This window comes from Hyla sarda, chromosome 8 (assembly GCF_029499605.1).
Source record: "Hyla sarda isolate aHylSar1 chromosome 8, aHylSar1.hap1, whole genome shotgun sequence".
Taxonomy (NCBI): Eukaryota; Metazoa; Chordata; class Amphibia; order Anura; family Hylidae; genus Hyla; species Hyla sarda.
In genome coordinates, this window is record NC_079196.1 from 112,606,306 (window position 1) to 112,632,759 (window position 26,454).

Sequence of the window (26,454 nt, forward strand, 5' to 3'; positions counted from 1 at the left end):
GCCTGTGCTGTATGTATGTATGGGTGGCTGACTGCCACCCACCCAGAGAGTGTATGGGAGGCTGGTTGGCTGCCAGCCTTCTTTCCATTCCTATGAGTAATGTGAGTGCTCATGAAGGGGACATGGTTGGGTCCACCCCTTTTCCGGTTATCCCGTCTAGACCTTTTGGCTTAGGTCAAGTGTTAAAAAAGAAAGGATCTTGCGACAGATCGCATCCTGAGGCACGTTTTTTTTTTTGTGTGAATACTTGCACTTGGGTGACTTGTGAGCACATACTTTTACATACGTTCCCTATCTGAAGACCATAAATTAAATGGATTTTTGAGAAAGGGAGCTGATTTGGAAGCTTGCTTCCGTCGCCCTATGCATTGACCCGATGTGGCAGTATCTTCGGGTAGTGAACAGTGCACCACCCCATTCCAGTGTTAAACAAGAAAGATTCTCATTTAATCCTCCGTGGGTGAGAATTTGAGTTTGAGAATTGGAGACCAAAATGATGAGTTGCACTGACTGGTTTATGAACGTCTATTCATTTAGCGTTTTAATGACCATGTTTGCACACTGATTGGTGTAAAAAAAATAAAATAAAACTAAATAATAATAATCTAGCACACCTGTGCAGGTAGGGCATGACATGATAGGCAGCTGCCTTGATAGCGGGTGGGTGCTGAATGTTCCTAATTGACAAAATAAGATTAATGCTTATGAAGAAATATAAAATCTCATCCCTTCCCCAATATCGCGCCACACCCCTACCCCTTAATTCCCTGGTTGAACTTGATGGACATATGTCTTTTTTCGACCGTACTAACTATGTAACTATGTAACATAACATGGGGGGGTCTCCTGGCTGTTCACACAGGTGTGTCATTGCTGTACATTGACCATGCATTGCTTCTGTGGTATTGCAAAGGCAAAGACAAATGCTTCCAGCCATCCATTGCACTAATGGATTGGTCATCAGCTGGCTGTCTATGTCCCGCATCAATATAGACCAAAGTACAGAGGGTTAGGCTATGCTATTGTGCACCTACCTGATGCATCAGAAGGTGCGAGGCCCTTGCTAAATTCTGTGCACAGACTTTGAGATCTATGCTTTAGACTGTATCTAAACCTGCTCCAACATGGACTGACATTCTGGCCTACTTTCAGCCGATGCGACTTGTCTGTCGCTGAACAGTCGCTTTTTATGTATTCAGCACCTATGTATAATGTTGTAAAAATGCTCTAGAAGCTAAAGTCGCAGAAATGTCACACATATTTGGCCTGCAACTTTCTGTGCGACAAATTCAGACAGGAAAAATCAGTATAAATCCTTAGAAAATTATCCCCCAGTGTCTCCATCTGCTGGCGGTATTGAATAAGCATTGCTGCACTGATGGGGTATGCATTAGACGAAAAAAAAGAAGAAAAAGAAGAATAATACGCCCAGAAAAGAGGCGAAAAGGAGAAAAACGTAAAAAAACGTGAAAAAAAAGTAAGAGGAAGAGAAGGGAAAAAAAGGTGGAAATGGGTTTAAAAGTGATTTCGGCGGAGAAATATATATATATATATATATATATATATATATATATATATATATACGCGCACACACACACATATATATAAACGTATTCTCCGTTGAGATATTGCAGCCGCTGCTGTGTCCAGGCCCAGGAGCCTTAGCACTGTGCTGTGATGTCACTCAATACCACTGACATCACTAGGTGTAAACAACATCTCACCTTTGCTGTGTATGTGACTATGGAGCTGTTTGGTGATGTCGTCTATTATGGCCTTCATAGAAGCAACAGGAGATTGTTGCATCCATCTAGAACCCTCAGAACTACAGTGCTATGATGTCACTCACTTCCACAGGCCTTGCAGAGTGTAAACAACAACAACCCAGCTTTGTTGTGTATGTAACCATAGGGATTGTGATGTCACCTAGAACCTTCACAGCAGCGACAGCTTTATGAGGAGCATCAGCACTGCTCTGCCTGAGCAGAACCATCACCGCCATAGGTTGTCAAATAACCCGGATTTAACCCACACAGGTAAGTCCAATAGAGTGCAGGCATGTCCTCTATGCTTACAGCTTCCCGTGGGTGTTGGTTTGATACCATTTGGGGACAGCCAAGGAGGCATCTGCAGGCAACAAAGGTAGGTGTGTGCTTGTGTGTGTGTTTCCTATGCAGATCCTAAGCCCAGTGTCACATGCAAGTAGGAGGAGTAAGAAGGGTTCCTGGCAAATCCGGGTTATGGATTGCATTTAAAAAGGCCCCGTGGGAGTGCAATGGGCCCCTGTCTTGCTGCTTAGCAATAATGGTATGGGTTTAGGTTCTGCTGTGTGTACTGGTGGTTGACTGCCCCCCAGCCCAGAGTGTGCATTTGAAATTGTCTGGCAGCCTCCCTGACAGCAAGCAGTGATAGTGCCCATGAAGGGGACCTTGTTGGGCCCGCCCCTTTCACGGTTATCGCTTCTCGGCCTTTTGGCTAGATCAAGTGTCTGGTCAGGGGGATCCTGGGAGTTTGTCCTACCTTTTTCAAGGGGGGCTGCTACGAGGAACCGAAAAGGCGATCGACAAGATGGGTGTTCGCATCCGTTACCTTACATCCGGTGAAACGCGGATTCGTTTTTCCTTTCGCTTTGATGTTGATGAAGACAAGCAAGAACTCGTCCAATTTTCTTATTTTGTGAAAGAAACTCTCTACAAGCTTCTTGGGGTGAAGAAAGAGAACATCGTCTGTCTCAGAGATCCTCGGAAGGGCAGCTTCATCCTAACTCTGGACTCTGCTTATGCATGCCAGAATCTTTTTGAGAAGCTGAAAAGCAATCAAGACCTTGCTGAGCTTGATGGGATCACGGTCACAGTGTTGTATACTGGAGGCGATATTCCTCTAGTTGTGTGTATGCACAATCCCTTTGTGACTGTGTCCCATATTGAGCTCTTTTTGGGGAAATACTGCAGTTCTGTTAAGTATTCCCATAAGGTGATGAATTCAGAAGACCTATGGACGGGGAAACATAAGTTTTTTGTGAAAATGAAGGAGGATGCTACTGGCATTGGAGGGTTGTGTCATCCACCCTCCAACTTTTCTATCGGTCGGGATAAGGGCTATTTGTTTTATCCCGAGATGCCTACTTTTTGTAGGAAATGTAAGAAATTCGGACATACTATGGAAGTTTGCACGGACACTACAGTTCGCTGTGGTCGGTGCAATCAAGAAGGCCATGTTTCTAAGGACTGTGCTAAAATCGTCTGCAACATTTGTGGTGAAGAAGGCCATGCCTTTAAAGATTGCAGTCTCCGTTCCAGTGTAGCTAGATCGTGGGCTGACCGTGTAGCGGGGAGAGTGGGTGTAGTGCAAGCTGAAGTACCACCTGCGAAAGCACCCCAGCGGTCTGAGGCGCCTTCAGAAAAGCCGGCTGTAACTTCTGATGTCGTGGCGGAGCTTATGGACCTTTCTGCTGCTGTGCCTGAGACAGAGGGGAGACCTTCTGTGGAGGGTTCTGGCGGTGGAGGGTCACTAGTGAGCAGTGAAGCCATGGAGGTTGGCGTGAAGGAGATCAAGCGGAAGAAGGAACTCGGAGATGAGCCACAACTTGGCATTAAACGGCCTGTCAAAAAAAGCTCAGACGAATGTGAGGACAGTCAACATGCATGGAGGCCTTCTATAAGATCAGCGTCCGATCCAAAAAATATCAAAGAGTTCGAAAGCCCGGAGTCACCTGTGGGTTTCATATCGGACTCAAACTCCAGTAGCGAATAGCTTCCTTAAAGTGCTCCTCTCTTAATGTGAGAGGTCTAAAGAGCCCTACGAGAAGGGCTGCTTTGTTTAGTTTTTTAGAGACCTTGGACTGTTCTCTGTTCTTTTTACAAGAATGTGGAATTGAACATAGTCCAAATTATGAGGACCTTTGTCGTGGCTGGACTTTGGGACCATCGGTCTGGTCGGGTGACAATATGAACAGATCTTCAGGTGTTGGGATCTTGTTTAGAGGTTCAGATGTACAAGTTTTGTCCTTCTTAGAAATTATACCTGGTAGAGCGCTATTAGTTAATATTAAGTACAATGGCTCGGAGATTAAGCTTTTTAACATCTATGCTTCTCCTGAAAAAAATGAGAGAGCCGACTTGATTAATGATATTCAGGCTTTTATCCCAGGTTCAACACCTATTTTAATGGCTGGAGATTTTAATTGTTGTATGAGTGGTGATCATCGTGAGAGTGGAAGTGTGCATGTCAGAGTGGATAAAACAGAGAAACAGATTAAGAGTATGACTGAGGATTTTAACTTTACCGATGTCTGGAGGAGAAAATACCCAGACGACCCTGGTTACACATGGGAAAATAATGTCTGCAAATCCAGGATTGATTTTATTTTTTTATCGGAAAGTTTTAATCTAGTTGATGTTTCTCTTTTACCAAATATTTTCTCTGATCATAAGTTATTATATGCACATGTCACTTTACCTGGCCTAGAGAAAGGCAGAGGCGTTTGGAAGCTCAACACTACTTTATTAGAGGACATGAAAACAAAAAATGATTTTATTGCTGCTTATAACAAATGGAGATTGCGTCAATCCCAATATAAAAATATTTTGGATTGGTGGGAGGATGTTAAAAAGTGGACTAAACAGTTTTTTATCCGTGTGGGCATCCAAAAGGCTAAGGAGAAAAAGTTATGGTTTAAAATGTTAAACACTAAAATCCAAACATATTATAAACTAAAGCAAGCCGGGCTTGAGATGGATGATGTTATTGCTCAGACAAAGAATGAAATAAAAAATGCCATTAGTCAAAAAGGAAAAGAAATGATTTTTAACAGCAAGGTGCAATGTCTGGAGAATGATGAAAAGTGTTCGAGATTCTTTTTTAAGAAGGTGGTGGGAAAGAAAGAAATGATATCTGTAATAGAAGGGAAGATAACTAATGAAGAGATGTTGCGAGAAGCACAAGTATTTTATCAGGAGCTTTTTAATAAAAAAGATATTGATATTTCCTTTACTAGTGATGTTTTAGATACCTTCGATTCAAAACTTGACAAAACTGACCAAGAGAGCCTTTGTGATGAAATCTTTTTACCTGAACTTTTAAGCACTTTTAAGAGTTTTTTAAATGGTAAAACACCTGGTTCGGATGGGTTGCCAGTTGAATTTTATCTGTGTTTTTGGTCCATTTTAAAAGATGATCTTTTAGGTATTTTTAACTGTGCTTTTAAATCTGAGATTTTACCTGCGTCCTGGAGAGATGGTGTTGTTACTCTGATTTTTAAAAAAGGAGACATCTCTAAATTAGAAAATTGGAGGCCTATTACCCTGCTAAATACAGACTATAAGGTTTTAGCAAAAATTTTAGCAAATAGGCTCAAGCAGGTAATTGCTAAGGTTATACACAGTGACCAAGTATGCGGAGTACCTGGAAGGAAAATAAGTGATCATCTAAACCTTGTAAAAGATGTTTTATGGTATCAGAAACAATGTGATCAGAAATTGGCAATTTTATCCTTGGATTTTCAAAAGGCTTATGACCGTGTTTCTCATGATTTTTTATGGTTGGTTTTAAAGAAAATGAATTTTCCTGATTTTATTGTTGGAAAAATTGCACTTTTATATAAAAACTGTTTTAGTCGTATTTTAATTAACGGTTTTTTATCCCAAGAGGTATTTTTACTGTCTGGGGTGAAACAGGGGTGCCCCCTATCACCCATTCTTTTCATATGTGCAATAGAACCTCTGTTGAATGTTTTGAGAAAAGATAAGCTCATTAGAGGAGTGCCAATCCCTGGAAGTGGAGGACAGAGCGTAAAGACGATAGCATACATGGATGATGTTAATATTCTATGTTCAGATGAACCATCCCTGAAACGTGCTATCAGACAGACAGAATTTTTTAGTGAGGGCTCTGGCTTCAAATTAAATAAAAATAAATGTGATTGCTTTGCAATAGGGAATTGGGGCAATACGGAGGTGAATGTGCAATATGATAAAATCAAAATCTTGGGTGTCATCTTTGACAATGAAAATAATGGAGAGGAAAGCTGGTCCATCGTCAAAGAGAAAGTGCAAAAGAAAATAAGTTTTTGGAAAATGAGGAAATTAACAATAGAAGGAAAAGTACTGATAATGAAAGCTTTGTTGCTACCTATCATGCTATATTTAAGCTTGGTTTTCCCACCGAGTGAACGCACCTTAAAGTTTTTAAACAAGATTTGCTTTCATTTTTTATGGGGGTCTAAAATGGATAAACTCAGGAGAGATGTAATGATTAGTGTTGCTCGCGAATATTCGCAATTCGAATATTATTCGCGAATATCGCATATTCGCGAATTCGCGAATTTCGCGAATATAGCGCTATATATTCGTAATTACGAATATTCGTTTTTTTTTTTTTTTTTTTTTCTTCACAGTACACATCACAGTGATCATCCCTCTCTGCTTCCAGCTTGTGTGGTGTAAAGAAGGCTGTAATACTACTGTGTGAGACTGGCGTGCGAAAATTCGCATATGCGAAAATTCGCATATGCTAATTTTCGCATATGCGAATTCTCACATATACTAATTTTCGCATGCGCGTATTTTCGCATACGCGAAAATAAAACGAGAATATAACGAATATGCGAATATTCGCGAATATATGACGAATATTCGTCCATATATTCGCGAATATTCGCGAATTCGAATATGGCCTATGCCGCTCAACACTAGTAATGATGAAGACAAAGAAATTGGGGGGTAAGGATGTGCCTGATTTAAAAAGGTTTTTATATATTCACTTTTTTTCTATGTGTTTTAATGGCTTGCAAAGAAACTGTTATTGGTCTTATTTTTTAAAATATGCTGCAGGTCACATTTTTAGAAAAAGAAAGTGGATAACCTTACCTTTAACGTCCCCAATTTTATTTATTCCCCCAGCGCACTATGTGGTTTTAGAAAAGATTATTCGTATTTATGGCATTGCTAATTTTAGTCAAGAAATTTGTAGTAATGCACGAAAATTAGTTCCTGAAATCAGGAAGATAGAACAGATTTGCTTAATATCTAATTATTCCACTGAGAAATCTCTAAGAGTTTGGAGGATGGTGAATATGGGATTCTTATCTAATGACTTAAAAGATCTGGCCTGGCAGATAGCACATCAATGTTTGCCTACCAGAGAATTCCAACACAGAAGAGGATTGTGTCGTAGTGCAAAGTGCCCGAGAATGGGGTGTCCTAGTGAGGAAACAGTTTTACACCTTTTTTGGAACTGTTTTTACGCCCAAGAGATATGGCATTTGATAGGACCCTTACTAAAATTCATTTCTGATCTTAATTTTTTAAATCATGAAGTTATTTTATATGGATTTTATAATGTTTTATCTGTGGAGATGTCTCGGGTTTTGTGGATTAGTATAAATTGTATTAAAATTGCACTATGGAAGACGAGGAATATTCTTCTTTTTAAAAGAGACACTATTACCTCTAAAGATTGTGTTCGCCTAGCTCTTAGTGAGATGTATGTTTTCTATTTATTGGATAAAAAAAGATTAGGTCACAAAGTGGCTAAAAGTCTTTGGAATCTACATCTGTGGAATATGCTTTTAGCAGACTAAGTGTAATCTGGACTGCGTAAGGTCTTTTAGTCTAAGAATATTATATCTAAAAGTAAAAAATCTGTTCTTATCAGTTTAATATCTGATACGTCCCCTATCTGGGGACCATATATTAAATGGATTTTTGAGAACGGGGGCCGATTTCGAAGCTTGCTTCCGTCGCCCTATGCATTGACCCGATATGGCAGTATCTTCAGGTACAGTGCACCACCCCCTTACAGGGTTAAAAAGAAAGATTCCTACTTTCATTGCTACCTGCTTGCTGGCTAGCCAGCTAGCCAGCCCTGTGGGCCTTGCTGCTGCTGCAGCCAAAAAACAAAAGGTGGTGCTGCTGCTGCTTCTGCTGCTTCTGCTTGTGTCTGGCCGCTGTTGGAGCGTCCAGGCACAGGACTTCTGCTGCTGCTGACTAAATGGCCTCCTTAATTGGATCATTTGAGTAGCCAGCACACCTGTGCAGGTAGGGCATGACATGATAGGCAGCTGCCTTGATAGTGGGTGGGTGCTGAATGTTCCTAATTGACAAAATAAGATTAATGCTTATGAAGAAATATAAAATCTCATCCCTTCCCCAATATCGCGCCACACCCCTACCCCTTAATTCCCTGGTTGAACTTGATGGACATATGTCTTTTTTCGACAGTACTAACTATGTAACTATGTAACATAACATGGGGGGGTCTCCTGGCTGTTCACACAGGTGTGTCATTGCTGTACATTGACCATGCATTGCTTCTGTGGTATTGCAAAGGCAAAGACAAATGCTTCCAGCCATCCATTGCACTAATGGATTGGTCATCAGCTGTCTGTCTATGTCCCGCATCAATATAGACCAAAGTACAGAGGGTTAGGCTATGCTATTGTGCACCTACCTGATGCATCAGAAGGTGCGAGGCCCTTGCTAAATTCTGTGCACAGACTTTGAGATCTATGCTTTAGACTGTAGCTAAACCTGCTCCAACATGGACTGACATTCTGGCCTACTTTCAGCCGATGCGACTTGTCTGTCGCTGAACAGTCGCTTTTTATGTATTCAGCACCTATGTATAATGTTGTAAAAATGCTCTAGAAGCTAAAGTCGCAGAAATGTCACACATATTTGGCCTGCAACTTTCTGTGCGACAGATTCAGACAGGAAAAATCAGTATAAATCCTTAGAAAATTATCCCCCAGTGTCTCCATCTGCTGGCGGTATTGAATAAGCATTGCTGCACTGATGGGGTATGCATTAGACGAAAAAAAAGAAGAAAAAGAAGAATAATACGCCCAGAAAAGAGGCGAAAAGGAGAAAAACGTAAAAAAACGTGAAAAAAAAGTAAGAGGAAGAGAAGGGAAAAAAAGGTGGAAATGGGTTTAAAAGTGATTTCGGCGGAGAAATATATATATATATATATATATATATATATATATATATATACGCGCGCACACACACATATATATAAACATATTCTCCGTTGAGATATTGCAGCCGCTGCTGTGTCCAGGCCCAGGAGCCTTAGCACTGTGCTGTGATGTCACTCAATACCACTGACATCACTAGGTGTAAACAACATCTCACCTTTGCTGTGTATGTGACTATGGAGCTGTTTGGTGATGTCGTCTATTATGGCCTTCATAGAAGCAACAGGAGATTGTTGCATCCATCTAGAACCCTCAGAACTACAGTGCTATGATGTCACTCACTTCCACAGGCCTTGCAGAGTGTAAACAACAACAACCCAGCTTTGTTGTGTATGTAACCATAGGGATTTGTGATGTCACCTAGAACCTTCACAGCAGCGACAGCTTTATGAGGAGCATCAGCACTGCTCTGCCTGAGCAGAACCATCACCGCCATAGGTTGTCAAATAACCTGGATTTAACCCACACAGGTAAGTCCAATGGGGTGCAGGCATGTCCTCTATGCTTACAGCTTCCCGTGGGTGTTGGTTTGATACCGTTTGGGGACAGCCAAGGAGGCATCTGCAGGCAACAAAGGTAGGTGTGTGCTTGTGTGTGTGTTTCCTATGCAGATCCTAAGCCCAGTGTCACATGCAAGTAGGAGGAGTAAGAAGGGTTCCTGGCAAATCCGGGTTATGGATTGCATTTAAAAAGGCCCCGTGGGAGTGCAATGGGCCCCTGTCTTGCTGCTTAGCAATAATGGTATGGGTTTAGGTTCTGCTGTGTGTACTGGTGGTTGACTGCCCCCCAGCCCAGAGTGTGCATGGAAAATTGTCTGGCAGCCTCCCTGACAGCAAGCAGTGATAGTGCCCATGAAGGGGACCTTGTTGGGCCCGCCCCTTTCACGGTTATCGCTTCTCGGCCTTTTGGCTAAGATCTTGTATCTTGTCAAGGGGCTCTGAGTTCGTCGAACCTTCGGCCTTGAGGCATCGGCGTTTTTTTTAGCCGTCTTAAGCCTCATGCTGCTATAGGAGGAGGACTTACAAAGAACGGGAAGGCGATCCCCCATGGCGACCCTTAGGTTTGCTGCGCATACTGAAACTCGGATTAAGAACACCTTCCGTATTGAAGTGGATGAGGAGAAAAAGGAGAAGATGACTTTGGAATTTTTTGTCAAGAGAATTATGCTGGATTTATTGCACATTCAGAGAGAAGATGTGTTTTGCCTAAAAGACCCAGGTAAAGGACTTTTCATTCTTACCTTGACTTCCGCATCTGCATGTGACCATATGTTTGAGAAAGTTCGGGAGCTTGCCAATGAGGAGGATATGAAAGGACTTGTTTTCATTGCTCTATATTCTAATGGCGATGTTCCACTGGTGGTTACTATGCACGATCCATACGTGGATATAAGAGACATTGTCTTATTTTTAAACCAATATTGTGCGGAAGTCAAATACTCTCATAAAATAATGAATGCAATGAACTTTTGGACTGGAAAGCATAAGTTTGCTGTTAAGTTCAGAGAAGATGTGAGAGGAATTGGAGGTCTGTGTCGCCCACCTGCAAATTTTTTAATTGGGCGTAAACGTGGCTATTTATTCTACCCTGGGATGCCGTATTATTGCAGGAAATGCCATGAATATGGTCATACACAAGAATCTTGCAAAGAGGAAGTGGTTATTTGCAAAAGATGTGGCCAAAAAGGCCACACCACTTTGGACTGTCAAAATGAGATTCTGTGTAATGTGTGTAAGCAGAAAGGACACGCTTTTAAGGATTGTCCTCAACGCTCCTGGGCCAATATTGTGGCTACGTCGGCTGGTCCCTCGATGAGGAAGAGCTCCATGGATGCTGTGCCTGTGCCTAAGACCCACACCCTGAAAGTGATGCCTGAGTCTTCTGCTACCGGAATTCCTGTGATACCTGCTGTGGCTCATGTCTCCAAAAGCATTGTGTCCCCGGGGAAGGTCGTGGGACCTGAGACAGAAGTGAGGGGTTCTCCTCTCATGGAAGTTGAAGGTCCTGGACCGCCCAGAAGGGATACAGAGGAGATGGATGTAGAAGAACGGCGAAAGAGGAAAAGCAGAGACCGGAAAGAGGAAAAGGGCCTTAACATCAAAAGGAGTGGTCGAGTTAGTGCGGACGAGGGGAACGTGGAGATTGTCTGCCAAAAGGTTATAACAGCATCCGACCCTGTTAATATTGAGGAATTTGTGTCACCACCTACAGATTGGGGTTCTTTGTCTGAGGATAATGAATGACCCAGGAGCTACCAAGTGTTAATATCTCCTCCTTCAATGTGAGGAGTTTGAAGAGCCCAGAGAGGAGGGCTGCTTTATTTTCTTTCTTGTCTTCTTTGCCTACAGACATTTTATTTTTACAGGAATGTGCCATTGATTATGATATCAATTATTCATCTTTGAGATCTGAATGGACTCTTGGCCCGTCTGTGTGGTCAGGGGATAATGAGAGGAAAGTGACTGGTGTTGGCATACTGTTCAAGAGCAGTGAGTATAAAGTTACCTCCTTCACAGACATTGTACCCGGTAGAGCCCTGCTCGTTCATATTATTTATAATGACATGAATATGAGACTTTTAAATGTATATGCCTCTCCAGATAAGGATGAAAGATCTGATTTATTAGAGAAAATTCAGTTTTATTTACTGGGTTCATCCCCGCTTATCATCGCTGGTGATTTTAATTGTATAATGGCAGGAGAGGAGCGGGCTGGAGGATCTGAACAAAGGAAAGATAAGACTGAAAAACAACTAAAAGATTTTATAGTTGATTTTAATTTAAAAGATTTGTGGAGAACCTCTTTCCCTAATGACCCTGGGTATACCTGGGGGAATAGCCTTTATATGTCAAGGATTGATTATATTTTTGCTTCTGGATTTGCATTTTATGGGAATATGCAATTGACTTCTACCTTTTTTTCAGATCATAAGATTTTATCTGCTACATGTAAGTTTGATGGGGTTTGCAGAGCCAAAGGAGTCTGGCGTCTGAATGTCTCTTTGCTTGAAGATGAAGAAATTAAATGTAATTTTATCTATCTTTTTAAAAAATTGCAGAACTCAAGGACTAATTTTAATTGTCTTTTAGCATGGTGGGAATTCTGCAAGGTAAAATTTAAAGAGTATTTTATTAAGATGGGTGTTAAAAAAACAAAAGAGAAATTGAAATGGTATAGAGATCTTAACACAAAACTACAAACCTATTATCAACTCAAAGAGCTGGGTGTATATGTAGACGATCTGATTTTAAATGTTAAAAGTGATATTCAGAAGGCTATAACTAACAAAGGGAAAGAAATCATTTTTAACTCCAAAGTTGAATGTAAAGAGAAGGATGAAAAGTGTACAAGATTCTTTTTTAAAAAGGTAATGGAAACAAAAAAGTTAATGATTAACATTGAGGATGAAACTACTAATGTAGGAATGTTATCCAAAGCTAAATCCTTTTATCAAGATCTGTTTAAGGAGAAACCCATTGATATATCTGCTGCTAATTTTCTCCTAAGCACTTTAGATTGTGGTTTAAGTAAGGAGGACCAAGATGCACTTTGCACAGAAGTAAGATGCCAAGAATTAGAAATTGCTGCTAAAAGTTTATCCACAGGTAAAACACCAGGTTCGGATGGACTTCCTGTAGAGTTTTATAAAACCTTTTGGGAAATTTTTAAAGATGATTTGCTTAATATTTTTAAGGAGGCTTTTAATTCTGATGTTCTACCTTTATCTTGGAGGAGTGGTATAGTGTCTCTGATCCCCAAAAAGGGGGATAGGAACAGCTTAGAAAATTGGAGACCAATTACGCTTCTTAATGTTGATTATAAGATTATGTCAAAAATTTTTGTTAACAGAATGAAGCCTTTTTTGTACAAAGTCATCCATGTGGATCAGGTATGTGGTGTCCCAGGAAGGAGTGTAGCTGAACCTTTAAATGCTATTAGGGACGTCATATGGTATCAGCAAGAGCGGAATCAAAATCTAGCCATTCTATCGCTAGATTTTCATAAAGCTTTCGATAGAGTATCACATTGTTTTTTATGGATGGTTTTACAACGCATGGGTTTTCCTAATATATTTATTAAGCAAATTGCTCTCTTATATAAAGGTTCTTTTAGCAGGATTTTAATAAATGGTTTCCTTACGGATTTTATTAATTTATCATCAGGAGTAAAGCAAGGCTGCCCTCTGTCTCCTATACTGTTTATATGTACAATAGAACCTCTGTTAAACTTAATAAGGAATGATAAAATAATAAAAGGAGTACCAGTTCCTGGAGGTAATAGTGCCACCCTTAAAGTGTGTGGCTATATGGATGATATTAATGTTTTTTGTGAAAGTGCCTTCTCTTTACAAAGAGTTGTTGATGTTACTGATTTCTTTTGTAAAGCTTCTGCTTTTAAACTTAATTTATCTAAATGTGACTGTTTTTATATAGGTAAATGGGAAAACGTGCAAATACCAAACCTAAAATTACAGTCAGAAAAAATAAAAATCCTTGGAGTCATCTTTGATAAAAATAACAATGGTGAGGAAAGTTGGCTAATGGTAAAAGAAAAGGTAAAGAAGAAGGTAGACTTTTGGTCCCTTAGGAAATTATCTTTAGAAGGTAAAATTTTGGTGATTAAGGCTATGCTAATACCCATTATGCTCTATTTAAATATGATTTATCCTCCTAATGAACTTATGTCTAGGCAACTTCAGAGGATTCTCTTTGAGTTTCTATGGAGTTCTAAAGCAGAAAAATTAAAAAGAGATATTTTGTATAAGTCACAAAAAAATGGAGGAAAACAGGTTCCCTATATTAGAAAATTTTTATACTTAAGGTTTTTTAGTTGGTGTTTTAGGGGACTTTTTATGAAAAGTGTATGGTCCTGTTTTTTAAAGTACTCTGCGGGACATATTTTTAGAAGAAGAAAATGGGTGTTTTTATCATTATCTTCTCCTGTACTTTTAACTCCGCCTAAACATTATGCCATCTTAGAAAAAATTATACGTATGTATAACCTTAACCCCTTAAGGACCAGGCCATTTTATACCTTAAGGACCGGAGCGTTTTTTGCAATTCTGACCACTGTCACTTTAAACATTAATAACTCTGGAATGCTTTTAGTTATCATTCTGATTCCGAGATTGTTTTTTCGTGACATATTCTACTTTAACTTAGTGGTAAAATTTTATGGTAACTTGCATCCTTTCTTGGTGAAAAATCCCAAAATTTGATGAAAAAAATGAAAATTTTGCATTTTTCTAACTTTGAAGCTCTCTGCTTGTAAGGAAAATGGATATTCAAAATATATTTTTTTGGGGTTCACATATACAATATGTCTACTTTATGTTTGCATCATAAAATTTATGAGTTTTTACTTTTGGAAGACACCAGAGGGCTTCAAAGTTCAGCAGCAATTTTGAAATTTTTCACAAAATTTTCAAACTCGCTATTTTTCATGGACCAGTTCACGTTTGAAGTGGATTTGAAGGGCCTTCATATTAGAAATGCCCCATAAAAGACCCCATTATAAAAACTACACCCCCCAAAGTATTCAAAATGACATTCAGTAAGTGTATTAACCCTTTAGGTGTTTCACAGGAATAGCAGCAAAGTGAAGGAGAAAATTCAAAATCTTCATTTTTTACACTCGCATGTTCTTGTAGACCCAATTTTTGAATTTTTGCAAGGGAAAAAAGGAAAAAATTTTTACTTGTATTTGAAACCCAATTTCTCTCGAGTAAGCACATACCTCATATGTCTATGTTAATTGTTCGGCGGGCGCAGTAGAGGGCTCAGAAGGGAAGGAGCGACAAATGGTTTTTGGGGGGCATGCCGCATTTAGGAAGCCCCTTTGGTGCCAGGACAGCAAAAAAAAAACACATGGCATACCATTTTGGAAACTAGACCCCTCAGGGAACGTAACAAGGGGTAAAGTGAACCTTAATACCCTACAGGTATTTCACGACTTTTGCATATGTAAAAAAAAATATATATTTTTTTTACCTAAAATGCTTGGTTTCCCAAAAATTTTACATTTTTAAAAAGGGTAATAGCAGAAAATACCCCCCAAAATTTGAAGCCCAATTTCTCCCGATACAGAAAACACCTCGCATGGGGGTGAAAAGTGCTCTGCTGGTGCACTACAGGTCTCAGAAGAGAAGGAGTCACATTTGGCTTTTTGAAAGCAAATTTTGCTCTGGGGGCATGCCGCATTTAGGAAGCCCTATGGTGCCAGAACAGCAAAAAAAAAACACATGGCTTACCATTTTGGAAACTAGACCCCTCGGGGAACGTAACAAGGGGTAATGTGAACCTTAATACCCTACAGGTGTTTCACGACTTTTGCATATGTAAAAAAATATATATTTTTTTTACCTAAAATGCTTGGTTTCCCAAAATTTTTACAATTTTAAAAAGGGTAATAGCAGAAAATACCCCCCAAAATTTGAAGCTCAATTTCTCCCGATTCAGAAAACACCCCATATGGGTGTGAAAAGTGCTCTGCTGGTGCACTACAGGTCTCAGAAGAGAAGGAGTCACATTTGGCTTTTTGAAAGTGAATTTTGCTCTGGGGGCATGCCGCATTTAGGAAGCCCCTATGGTGCCAGGACAGCAAAAAAAAAACACATGGCATACCATTTTGGAAACTAGACCCCTCGGGGAACGTAACAAGGGGTAATGTGAACCTTAATACCCTACAGGTGTTTCACGACTTTTGCATATGTAAAAAAATATACTTTTTTTTAACCTAAAATGCTTGGTTTCCCAAAATTTTTACAATTTTAAAAAGGGTAATAGCAGAAAATACCCCCCAAAATTTGAAGCCCAATTTCTCCCGATTCAGAAAACACCCCATATGGGTGTGAAAAGTGCTCTGCTGGCGCACTACAGGTCTCAGAAGAGAAGGAGTCACATTTGGCTTTTTGAAAGCGAATTTTGCTCTGGGGGCATGCCGCATTTAGGAAGCCCCTATGGTGCCAGGACAGCAAAAAAAAAAACACATGGCATACTATTTTGGAAACTAGACCCCTCGGGGAACGTAACAAGGGGTAATTTGAACCTTAATACCCTACAGGTGTTTCACGACTTTTGCATATGTAAAAAAATATATATTTTTTTTACCTAAAATGCTTGTTTTCCCAAAAATTTTACATTTTTTAAAAGGGTAATAGCAGAAAATACCCCCCAAAATTTGAAGCCCAATTTCTCCCGAGTACGGCGATACCCCATATGTGGCCCTAAACTGTTGCCTTGAAATACGACAGGGCTCCAAAGTGAGAGCGCCATGCACATTTGAGGCCTAAATTAGGGACTTGCATAGGGGTGGACATAGGGGTATTCTACGCCAGTGATTCCCAAACAGGGTGCCTCCAGCTGTTGTAAAACTCCCAGCATGCCTGGACAGTCAACGGCTATCTGGCAATACTGGGAGTAGTTGTTTTGCAACAGCTGGAGGCTCCGTTTTGGAAACAGTGGCGTACCAGACGTTTTTCATTTTTATTGGGGAGGGGGGTTGTATAGGGGTATGTGTATATGTAGTGTTTTTTACTTTTTATTTTATTTTGTGTTAGTGTAGTGTAGTGTTTTTAGGGTACAGTCGCACGGGCGGGGGTTCACAGTAGTTTCTCGCTGGCAGTTTGAGCTACGGCAGAAAATTTGACGCAGCTCAAACTTGCAGCCGGATACTTACTGTAATCCTCCGCCCATGTGAGTGTACCCTGTACGTTCACATTGGGGGGGGGGGAACATCCAGCTGTTGCAAAACTACAACTCCCAGCATGTACGGTCTATCAGTGCATGCTGGGAGTTGTAGTTTTGCAACCGCTGGAGGCTCCGTTTTGGAAACAGTGGCGTACCAGACGTTTTTCATTTTTATTGGGGAGGGGAGGGGGGCTGTGTAGGGGTGTGTGTATATGTAGTGTTTTTTACTTTTTATTTTATTGTGTGTTAGTGTAGTGTTTTTAGGGTACAGTCGCACGGGCGGGGGGTTCACAGTAGTTTCTCGCTGGCAGTTTGAGCTGCGGCAGAAATTTTGCCGTACCTCAAACTTGCAGCCGGATACTAACTGTAATCCTCCGCCCATGTGAGTGTACCCTGTACGTTCACATTGGGGGGGGGGGGAACATCCAGCTGTTGCAAAACTACAACTCCCAGCATGTACGGTCTATCAGTGCATGCTGGGAGTTGTAGTTTTGCAACAGCTGGAGGCACACTGGTTGTGAAACACCGAGTTTGGTAACAAACTCAGTGTTTTGCAACCAGTGTGCCTTCAGCTGTTGCAAAAGCTACAACCCCCAGCATGTACGGACAGCGGAAGGGCATGCTGGGTGTTGTAGTTATGCAACAGCTGGAGGCATACTACTTTGGCTGGGGATGCTGGGGATTGTAGTTATGCAACAGCTGGAGACACACTGGTTTACTACTTAACTCAGTGTGCCTTCAGCTGTTGCAAAACTACAACTCTCAGCAGTCACCGACAGCCAACGGGCATGCTGGGAGTTGTAGTTATGCAACCACCAGATGCACCACTACAACTCCCAGCATGCACTTTAGCTGATTGTGCAAGCTGGGAGTTGTAGTTACACAACAGCTGAAGGTACACTTTTCCATAGAAAGAATGTGCCTCCAGCTGTTGCAAAACTACAAGTCCCAGCATGCCCATAAGGGCATGCTGGGAGTTGTGGTGGTCTGCCTCCTGCTGTTGCATAACTACAGCTCCCAGCATGCCCTTTTTGCATGCTGGGAGCTGTTGCTAAGCAACAGCAGGAGGCTGTCACTCACCTCCAACGATCCTCGCCGCACAGGTCAGTCCCTCGTCGTCTCCGCCGCCGCAGCTGCTCCTGGGGCCCCGATCCCAACAGGGGCGCCGGGGATCGGGGTCCCCAGCACCGGGGGTCGTCTTCCCGCACCCGCTCACGTCCTCCGGAAGAGGGGCGGAGCGGGTTGCGGGAGTGACACCCGCAGCAGGCGCCCTGATTGGTCGGCCGGTAATCCGGCCGACGAATCAGGGCGATCGTGAGGTGGCACCAGTGCCACCTCACCCCTGCTGGCTCTGGCTGATCGGGGCCGTCTCTGACGGCCCCGATCAGCCAATAATTCCGGGTCACCGGGTCACTGGAGACCCGATTGACCCGGAATCCGCCGCAGATCGCTGGACTGAATTGTCCAGCGATCTGCGGCCATCGCCGACATGGGGGGTCATAATGACCCCCCTGGGCGATATGCCCCGATGCCTGCTGAACGATTTCAGCAGGCATCGGGGACCGGCTCCGCTCCAGATGGTTGCGGGGGGCCGGTAAAACACATGACGTTCTCATACGTCATGTGTCCTTAAGGACTCGGAAATGGAGACGTATGAGAACGTCATGTGTCCTTAAGGGGTTAAAGACTTTGACTTGTTAACCTTGAGGGATGCTCGCAAGATAGAAGTACAGTTAAATTTGCAAGAAGAAATATGTATGGTCTCTAATTTTTCTTATAATAGGTGTGTACAAATATGGAAAAAGGTAAACGAGCCATATCTTTTTAATGAGCACAAGGATTTAGCATGGATGATTATCCATGAGTGTCTTCCGGTAAGATTTTTCCAATATAGAAGAGGTCTAAATGCTGTATGTGTCTGTCCCCGGGAAAATTGCAATATAGATGAAACTGTTTTGCACCTTTTCTGGAATTGTTATTTTGCACAAAAGGTTTTTAGACTAATTGGTTCTTTATTGAAATTCCTAACAGGTCTAAAAGTTTTAAATCATGAAGTTGTTTTATATGGCAAAAGTGATGGAGTTACGAAAGAAAAAGAGAGAATTTTGTGGATTTTTATCAACTGTACAAAAAATGTATTATGGAAAGTTCGTAATATCCTTGTCTTCAAAAGAGATTTTATTTGTGAAAAAGAATGTTTGAAGATGATATACAGTGAAGTTTACTTGTACTATTTAATTGATAAAAAGAGATATGGGCAGAAAAAAGCATTAGCTATGTGGAATTTACATTTATGGAAAACAGTATTTGATATATTGTAAAAATTTCTTGTGATGTATTTAAGTTTTTGAGTTTTTTCAATAAAAATGTAAAAAAAAAAAATCTGTTCTTATCAGTTTAATATCTGATACGTCCCCTATCTGGGGACCATATATTAAATGGATTTTTGAGAACGGGGGCCGATTTCGAAGCTTGCTTCCGTCGCCCTATGCATTGACCCGATATGGCAGTATCTTCGGGTACAGTGCACCACCCCCTTACAGGGTTAAAAAGAAAGATTCCTGTGGGCCTTGCTGCTGCTGCAGCCAAAAAACAAAAGGTGGTGCTGCTGCTGCTGCTGCTGCTTCTGCTGCTTCTGCTTCTGCTTGTGTCTGGCCGCTGTTGGAGCGTCCAGGCACAGGACTTCTGCTGCTGCTGACTAAATGGCCTCCTTAATTGGATCATTTGAGTAGCCAGCACACCTGTGCAGGTAGGGCATGACATGATAGGCAGCTGCCTTGATAGCGGGTGGGTGCTGAATGTTCCTAATTGACAAAATAAGATTAATGCTTATGAAGAAATATAAAATCTCATCCCTTCCCCAATATCGCGCCACACCCCTACCCCTTAATTCCCTGGTTGAACTTGATGGACATATGTCTTTTTTCGACCGTACTAACTATGTAACTATGTAACATAACATGGGGGGGGGTCTCCTGGCTGTTCACACAGGTGTGTCATTGCTGTACATTGACCATGCATTGCTTCTGTGGTATTGCAAAGGGAAAGACAAATGCTTCCAGCCATCCATTGCACTAATGGATTGGTCATCAGCTGGCTGTCTATGTCCCGCATCAATATAGACCAAAGTACAGAGGGTTAAGCTATGCTATTGTGCACCTACCTGATGCATCAGAAGGTGCGAGGCCCTTGCTAAATTCTGTGCACAGACTTTGAGATCTATGCTTTAGACTGTATCTAAACCTGCTCCAACATGGACTGACATTCTGGCCTACTTTCAGCCGATGCGACTTGTCTGTCGCTGAACAGTCGCTTTTTATGTATTCAGCACCTATGTATAATGTTGTAAAAATGCTCTAGAAGCTAAAGTCGCAGAAATGTCACACATATTTGGCCTGCAACTTTCTGTGCGACAAATTCAGACAGGAAAAATCAGTATAAATCTTTAGAAAATTATCCCCCAGTGTCTCCATCTGCTGGCGGTATTGAATAAGCATTGCTGCACTGATGGGGTATGCATTAGACGAAAAAAAAGAAGAAAAAGAAGAATAATACGCCCAGAAAAGAGGCGAAAAGGAGAAAAACGTAAAAAAACGTGAAAAAAAAGTAAGAGGAAGAGAAGGGAAAAAAAGGTGGAAATGGGTTTAAAAGTGATTTCGGCGGAGAAATATATATATATATATATATATATATATATATATATATATATACGCGCACACACACACATATATATAAACGTATTCTCCGTTGAGATATTGCAGCCGCTGCTGTGTCCAGGCCCAGGAGCCTTAGCACTGTGCTGTGATGTCACTCAATACCACTGACATCACTAGGTGTAAACAACATCTCTCCTTTGCTGTGTATGTGACTATGGAGCTGTTTGGTGATGTCGTCTATTATGGCCTTCATAGAAGCAACAGGAGATTGTTGCATCCATCTAGAACCCTCAGAACTACAGTGCTATGATGTCACTCACTTCCACAGGCCTTGCAGAGTGTAAACAACAACAACCCAGCTTTGTTGTGTATGTAACCATAGGGATTGTGATGTCACCTAGAACCTTCACAGCAGCGACAGCTTTATGAGGAGCATCAGCACTGCTCTGCCTGAGCAGAACCATCACCGCCATAGGTTGTCAAATAACCCGGATTTAACCCACACAGGTAAGTCCAATGGGGTCCAGGCATGTCCTCTATGCTTACAGCTTCCCGTGGGTGTTGGTTTGATACCGTTTGGGGACAGCCAAGGAGGCATCTGCAGGCAACAAAGGTAGGTGTGTGCTTGTGTGTGTGTTTCCTATGCAGATCCTAAGCCCAGTGTCACATGCAAGTAGGAGGAGTAAGAAGGGTTCCTGGCAAATCCGGGTTATGGATTGCATTTAAAAAGGCCCCGTGGGAGTGCAATGGGCCCCTGTCTTGCTGCTTAGCAATAATGGTATGGGTTTAGGTTCTGCTGTGTGTACTGGTGGTTGACTGCCCCCCAGCCCAGAGTGTGCATGGAAAATTGTCTGGCAGCCTCCCTGACAGCAAGCAGTGATAGTGCCCATGAAGGGGACCTTGTTGGGCCCGCCCCTTTCACGGTTATCGCTTCTCGGCCTTTTGGCTAGATCAAGTGTCTGGTCAGGAGGATCCTGGGAGTTTGTCCTATCTTTTTCAAGGGGGGCTGCTACGAGGAACCGAAAAGGCGATCGACAAGATGGGTGTTCGCATCCGTTACCTTACATCCGGTGAAACGCGGATTCGTTTTTCCTTTCGCTTTGATGTTGATGAAGACAAGCAAGAACTCGTCCAACTTTCTTATTTTGTGAAAGAAACTCTCTACAAGCTTCTTGGGGTGAAGAAAGAGAACATTGTCTGTCTCAGAGATCCTCGGAAGGGCAGCTTCATCCTAACTCTGGACTCTGCTTATGCATGCCAGAATCTTTTTGAGAAGCTGAAAAGCAATCAAGACCTTGCTGAGCTTGATGGGATCACGGTCACGGTGTTGTATACTGGAGGTGATATTCCTCTAGTTGTGTGTATGCACAATCCCTTTGTGACTGTGTCCCATATTGAGCTCTTTTTGGGGAAATACTGCAGTTCTGTTAAGTATTCCCATAAGGTGATGAATTCAGAAGACCTATGGACGGGGAAACATAAGTTTTTTGTGAAAATGAAGGAGGATGCTACTGGCATTGGAGGGTTGTGTCATCCACCCTCCAACTTTTCTATCGGTCGGGATAAGGGCTATTTGTTTTATCCCGAGATGCCTACTTTTTGTAGGAAATGTAAGAAATTCGGACATACTATGGAAGTTTGCACGGACACTACAGTTCGCTGTGGTCGGTGCAATCAAGAAGGCCATGTTTCTAAGGACTGTGCTAAAATTGTCTGCAACATTTGTGGTGAAGAAGGCCATGCCTTTAAAGATTGCAGTCTCCGTTCCAGTGTAGCTAGATCGTGGGCTGACCGTGTAGCGGGGAGAGTGGGTGTAGTGCAAGCTGAAGTACCACCTGCGAAAGCACCCCAGCGGTCTGAGGCGCCTTCAGAAAAGCCGGCTGTAACTTCTGATGTCGTGGCGGAGCTTATGGACCTTTCTGCTGCTGTGCCTGAGACAGAGGGGAGACCTTCTGTGGAGGGTTCTGGTGGTGGAGGGTCACTAGTGAGCAGTGAAGCCATGGAGGTTGGCGTGAAGGAGATCAAGCGGAAGAAGGAACTCGGAGATGAGCCACAACTTGGCATTAAACGGCCTGTCAAAAAAAGCTCAGACGAATGTGAGGACAGTCAACATGCATGGAGGCCTTCTATAAGATCAGCGTCCGATCCAAAAAATATCAAAGAGTTCGAAAGCCCGGAGTCACCTGTGGGTTTCATATCGGACTCAAACTCCAGTAGCGAATAGCTTCCTTAAAGTGCTCCTCTCTTAATGTGAGAGGTCTAAAGAGCCCTACGAGAAGGGCTGCTTTGTTTAGTTTTTTAGAGACCTTGGACTGTTCTCTGTTCTTTTTACAAGAATGTGGAATTGAACATAGTCCAAATTATGAGGACCTTTGTCGTGGCTGGACTTTGGGACCATCGGTCTGGTCGGGTGACAATCTGAACAGATCTTCAGGTGTTGGGATCTTGTTTAGAGGTTCAGATGTACAAGTTTTGTCCTTGTTAGAAATTATACCTGGTAGAGCGCTATTAGTTAATATTAAGTACAATGGCTCGGAGATTAAGCTTTTTAACATCTATGCTTCTCCTGAAAAAAATGAGAGAGCCGACTTGATTAATGATATTCAGGCTTTTATCCCAGGTTCAACACCTATTTTAATGGCTGGAGATTTTAATTGTTGTATGAGTGGTGATCATCGTGAGAGTGGAAGTGTGCATGTCAGAGTGGATAAAACAGAGAAACAGATTAAGAGTATGACTGAGGATTTTAACTTTACCGATGTCTGGAGGAGAAAATACCCAGACGACCCTGGTTACACATGGGAAAATAATGTCTGCAAATCCAGGATTGATTTTATTTTTTTATCGGAAAGTTTTAATCTAGTTGATGTTTCTCTTTTATCGAATATTTTCTCTGATCATAAGTTATTATATGCCCATGTCACTTTACCTGGCCTAGAGAAAGGCAGAGGCGTTTGGAAGCTCAACACTACTTTATTAGAGGACATGAAAACAAAAAATGATTTTATTGCTGCTCATAACAAATGGAGATTGCGTCAATCCCAATATAAAAATATTTTGGATTGGTGGGAGGATGTTAAAAAGTGGACTAAACAGTTTTTTATCCGTGTGGGCATCCAAAAGGCTAAGGAGAAAAAGTTATGGTTTAAAATGTTAAACACTAAAATCCAAACATATTATAAACTAAAGCAAGCCGGGCTTGAGATGGATGATGTTATTGCTCAGACAAAGAATGAAATAAAAAATGCCATTAGTCAAAAAGGAAAAGAAATGATTTTTAACAGCAAGGTGCAATGTCTGGAGAATGATGAAAAGTGTTCGAGATTCTTTTTTAAGAAGGTGGTGGGAAAGAAAGAAATGATATCTGTAATAGAAGGGAAGATAACTAATGAAGAGATGTTGCGAGAAGCACAAGTATTTTATCAGGAGCTTTTTAATAAAAAAGATATTGATATTTCCTTTACTAATGATGTTTTAGATACCTTGGATTCAAAACTTGACAAAACTGACCAAGAGAGCCTTTGTGATGAAATCTTTTTACCTGAACTTTTAAGCACTTTTAAGAGTTTTTTAAATGGTAAAACACCTGGTTCGGATGGGTTGCCAGTTGAATTTTATCTGTGTTTTTGGTCCATTTTAAAAGATGATCTTTTAGGTATTTTTAACTGTGCTTTTAAATCTGAGATTTTACCTGCGTCCTGGAGAGATGGTGTTGTTACTCTGATTTTTAAAAAAGGAGAAATCTCTAAATTAGAAAATTGGAGGCCTATTACCCTGCTAAATACAGACTATAAGGTTTTAGCAAAAATTTTAGCAAATAGGCTCAAGCAGGTAATTGCTAAGGTTATACACAGTGACCAAGTATGTGGAGTACCTGGAAGGAAAATAAGTGATCATCTAAACCTTGTAAAAGATGTTTTATGGTATCAGAAACAATGTGATCAGAAATTGGCAATTTTATCCTTGGATTTTCAAAAGGCTTATGACCGTGTTTCTCATGATTTTTTATGGTTGGTTTTAAAGAAAATGAATTTTCCTGATTTTATTGTTGGAAAAATTGCACTTTTATATAAAAACTGTTTTAGTCGTATTTTAATTAACGTTTTTTTATCCCAAGAGGTATGTTTACAGTCTGGGGTGAAACAGGGGTGCCCCCTATCACCCATTCTTTTCATATGTGCAATAGAACCTCTGTTGAATGTTTTGAGAAAAGATAAGTTCATTAGAGGAGTGCCAATCCCTGGAAGTGGAGGACAGAGCGTAAAGACGATAGCATACATGGATGATGTTAATATTCTATGTTCAGATGAACCATCCCTGAAACGTGCTATCAGACAGACAGAATTTTTTTGTGAGGGCTCTGGCTTCAAATTAAATAAAAATAAATGTGATTGCTTTGCAATAGGGAATTGGGGCAATACGGAGGTGAATGTGCAATATGATAAAATCAAAATCTTGGGTGTCATTTTTGACAATGAAAATAATGGAGAGGAAAGCTGGTCCATCGTCAAAGAGAAAGTGCAAAAGAAAATAAGTTTTTGGAAAATGAGGAAATTAACAATAGAAGGAAAAGTACTGATAATGAAAGCTTTGTTGCTACCTATCATGCTATATTTAAGCTTGGTTTTCCCACCGAGTGAACGCACCTTGAAGTTTTTAAACAAGATTTGCTTTCATTTTTTATGGGGGTCTAAAATGGATAAACTCAGGAGAGATGTAATGATGAAGACAAAGAAATTGGGGGGTAAGGATGTGCCTGATTTAAAAAGGTTTTTATATATTCACTTTTTTTCTATGTGTTTTAATGGCTTGCAAAGAAACTGTTATTGGTCTTATTTTTTAAAATATGCTGCAGGTCACATTTTTAGAAAAAGAAAGTGGATAACCTTACCTTTAACGTCCCCAATCTTATTTATTCCCCCAGCGCACTATGTGGTTTTAGAAAAGATTATTCGTATTTATGGCATTGCTAATTTTAGTCAAGAAATTTGTAGTAATGCACGAAAATTAGTTCCTGAAATCAGGAAGATAGAACAGATTTGCTTAATATCTAATTATTCCACTGAGAAATCTCTAAGAGTTTGGAGGATGGTGAATATGGGATTCTTATCTAATGACTTAAAAGATCTGGCCTGGCAGATAGCACATCAATGTTTGCCTACCAGAGAATTCCAACACAGAAGAGGATTGTGTCGTAGTGCAAAGTGCCCGAGAATGGGGTGTCCTAGTGAGGAAACAGTTTTACACCTTTTTTGGAACTGTTTTTACGCCCAAGAGATATGGCATTTGATAGGACCCTTACTAAAATTCATTTCTGATCTTAATTTTTTAAATCATGAAGTTATTTTATATGGATTTTATAATGTTTTATCTGTGGAGAAGTCTCGGGTTTTGTGGATTAGTATAAATTGTATTAAAATTGCACTATGGAAGACGAGGAATATTCTTCTTTTTAAAAGAGACACTATTACCTCTAAAGATTGTGTTCGCCTAGCTCTTAGTGAGATGTATGTTTTCTATTTATTGGATAAAAAAAGATTAGGTCACAAAGTGGCTAAAAGTTTTTGGAATCTACATCTGTGGAATATGCTTTTAGCAGACTAAGTGTAACCTGGACTGCGTAAGGTCTTTTAGTCTAAGAATATTATATCTAAAAGTAAAAAATCTGTTCTTATCAGTTTAATATCTGATACGTCCCCTATCTGGGGACCATATATTAAATGGATTTTTGAGAACGGGGGCCGATTTCGAAGCTTGCTTCCGTCGCCCTATGCATTGACCCGATATGGCAGTATCTTCGGGTACAGTGCACCACCCCCTTACAGGGTTAAAAAGAAAGATTCCTACTTTCATTGCTACCTGCTTGCTGGCTAGCCAGCTAGCCAGCCCTGTGGGCCTTGCTGCTGCTGCTGCAGCCAAAAAACAAAAGGTGGTGCTGCTGCTGCTGCTTCTGCTGCTTCTGCTTCTGCTTGTGTCTGGCCGCTGTTGGAGCGTCCAGGCACAGGACTTCTGCTGCTGCTGACTAAATGGCCTCCTTAATTGGATCATTTGAGTAGCCAGCACACCTGTGCAGGTAGGGCATGACATGATAGGCAGCTGCCTTGATAGCGGGTGGGTGCTGAATGTTCCTAAT

At 41.1% G+C, this 26,454-nt stretch overlaps 1 non-coding gene and 3 pseudogenes across 1 annotated transcript; all 4 read left to right on the plus strand.

The window, feature by feature from the left end:
* Window positions 1-149: 149 nt before the first annotated feature.
* LOC130290023 (U2 spliceosomal RNA) lies at window positions 150-415 on the plus strand (annotated as a pseudogene).
* Window positions 416-7,616: 7,201 nt separating this feature from the next.
* On the plus strand, window positions 7,617-7,792 carry LOC130290011 (U2 spliceosomal RNA; annotated as a pseudogene).
* Window positions 7,793-19,002: 11,210 nt separating this feature from the next.
* Window positions 19,003-19,200, plus strand: LOC130289898 (U2 spliceosomal RNA). Its single transcript, XR_008847480.1, has one exon. It is a non-coding gene; the product is annotated as a U2 spliceosomal RNA (small nuclear RNA).
* A 6,762-nt stretch (window positions 19,201-25,962) lies between these two features.
* LOC130289100 (U2 spliceosomal RNA) lies at window positions 25,963-26,138 on the plus strand (annotated as a pseudogene).
* The last annotated feature ends 316 nt before the right edge of the window (window positions 26,139-26,454 follow it).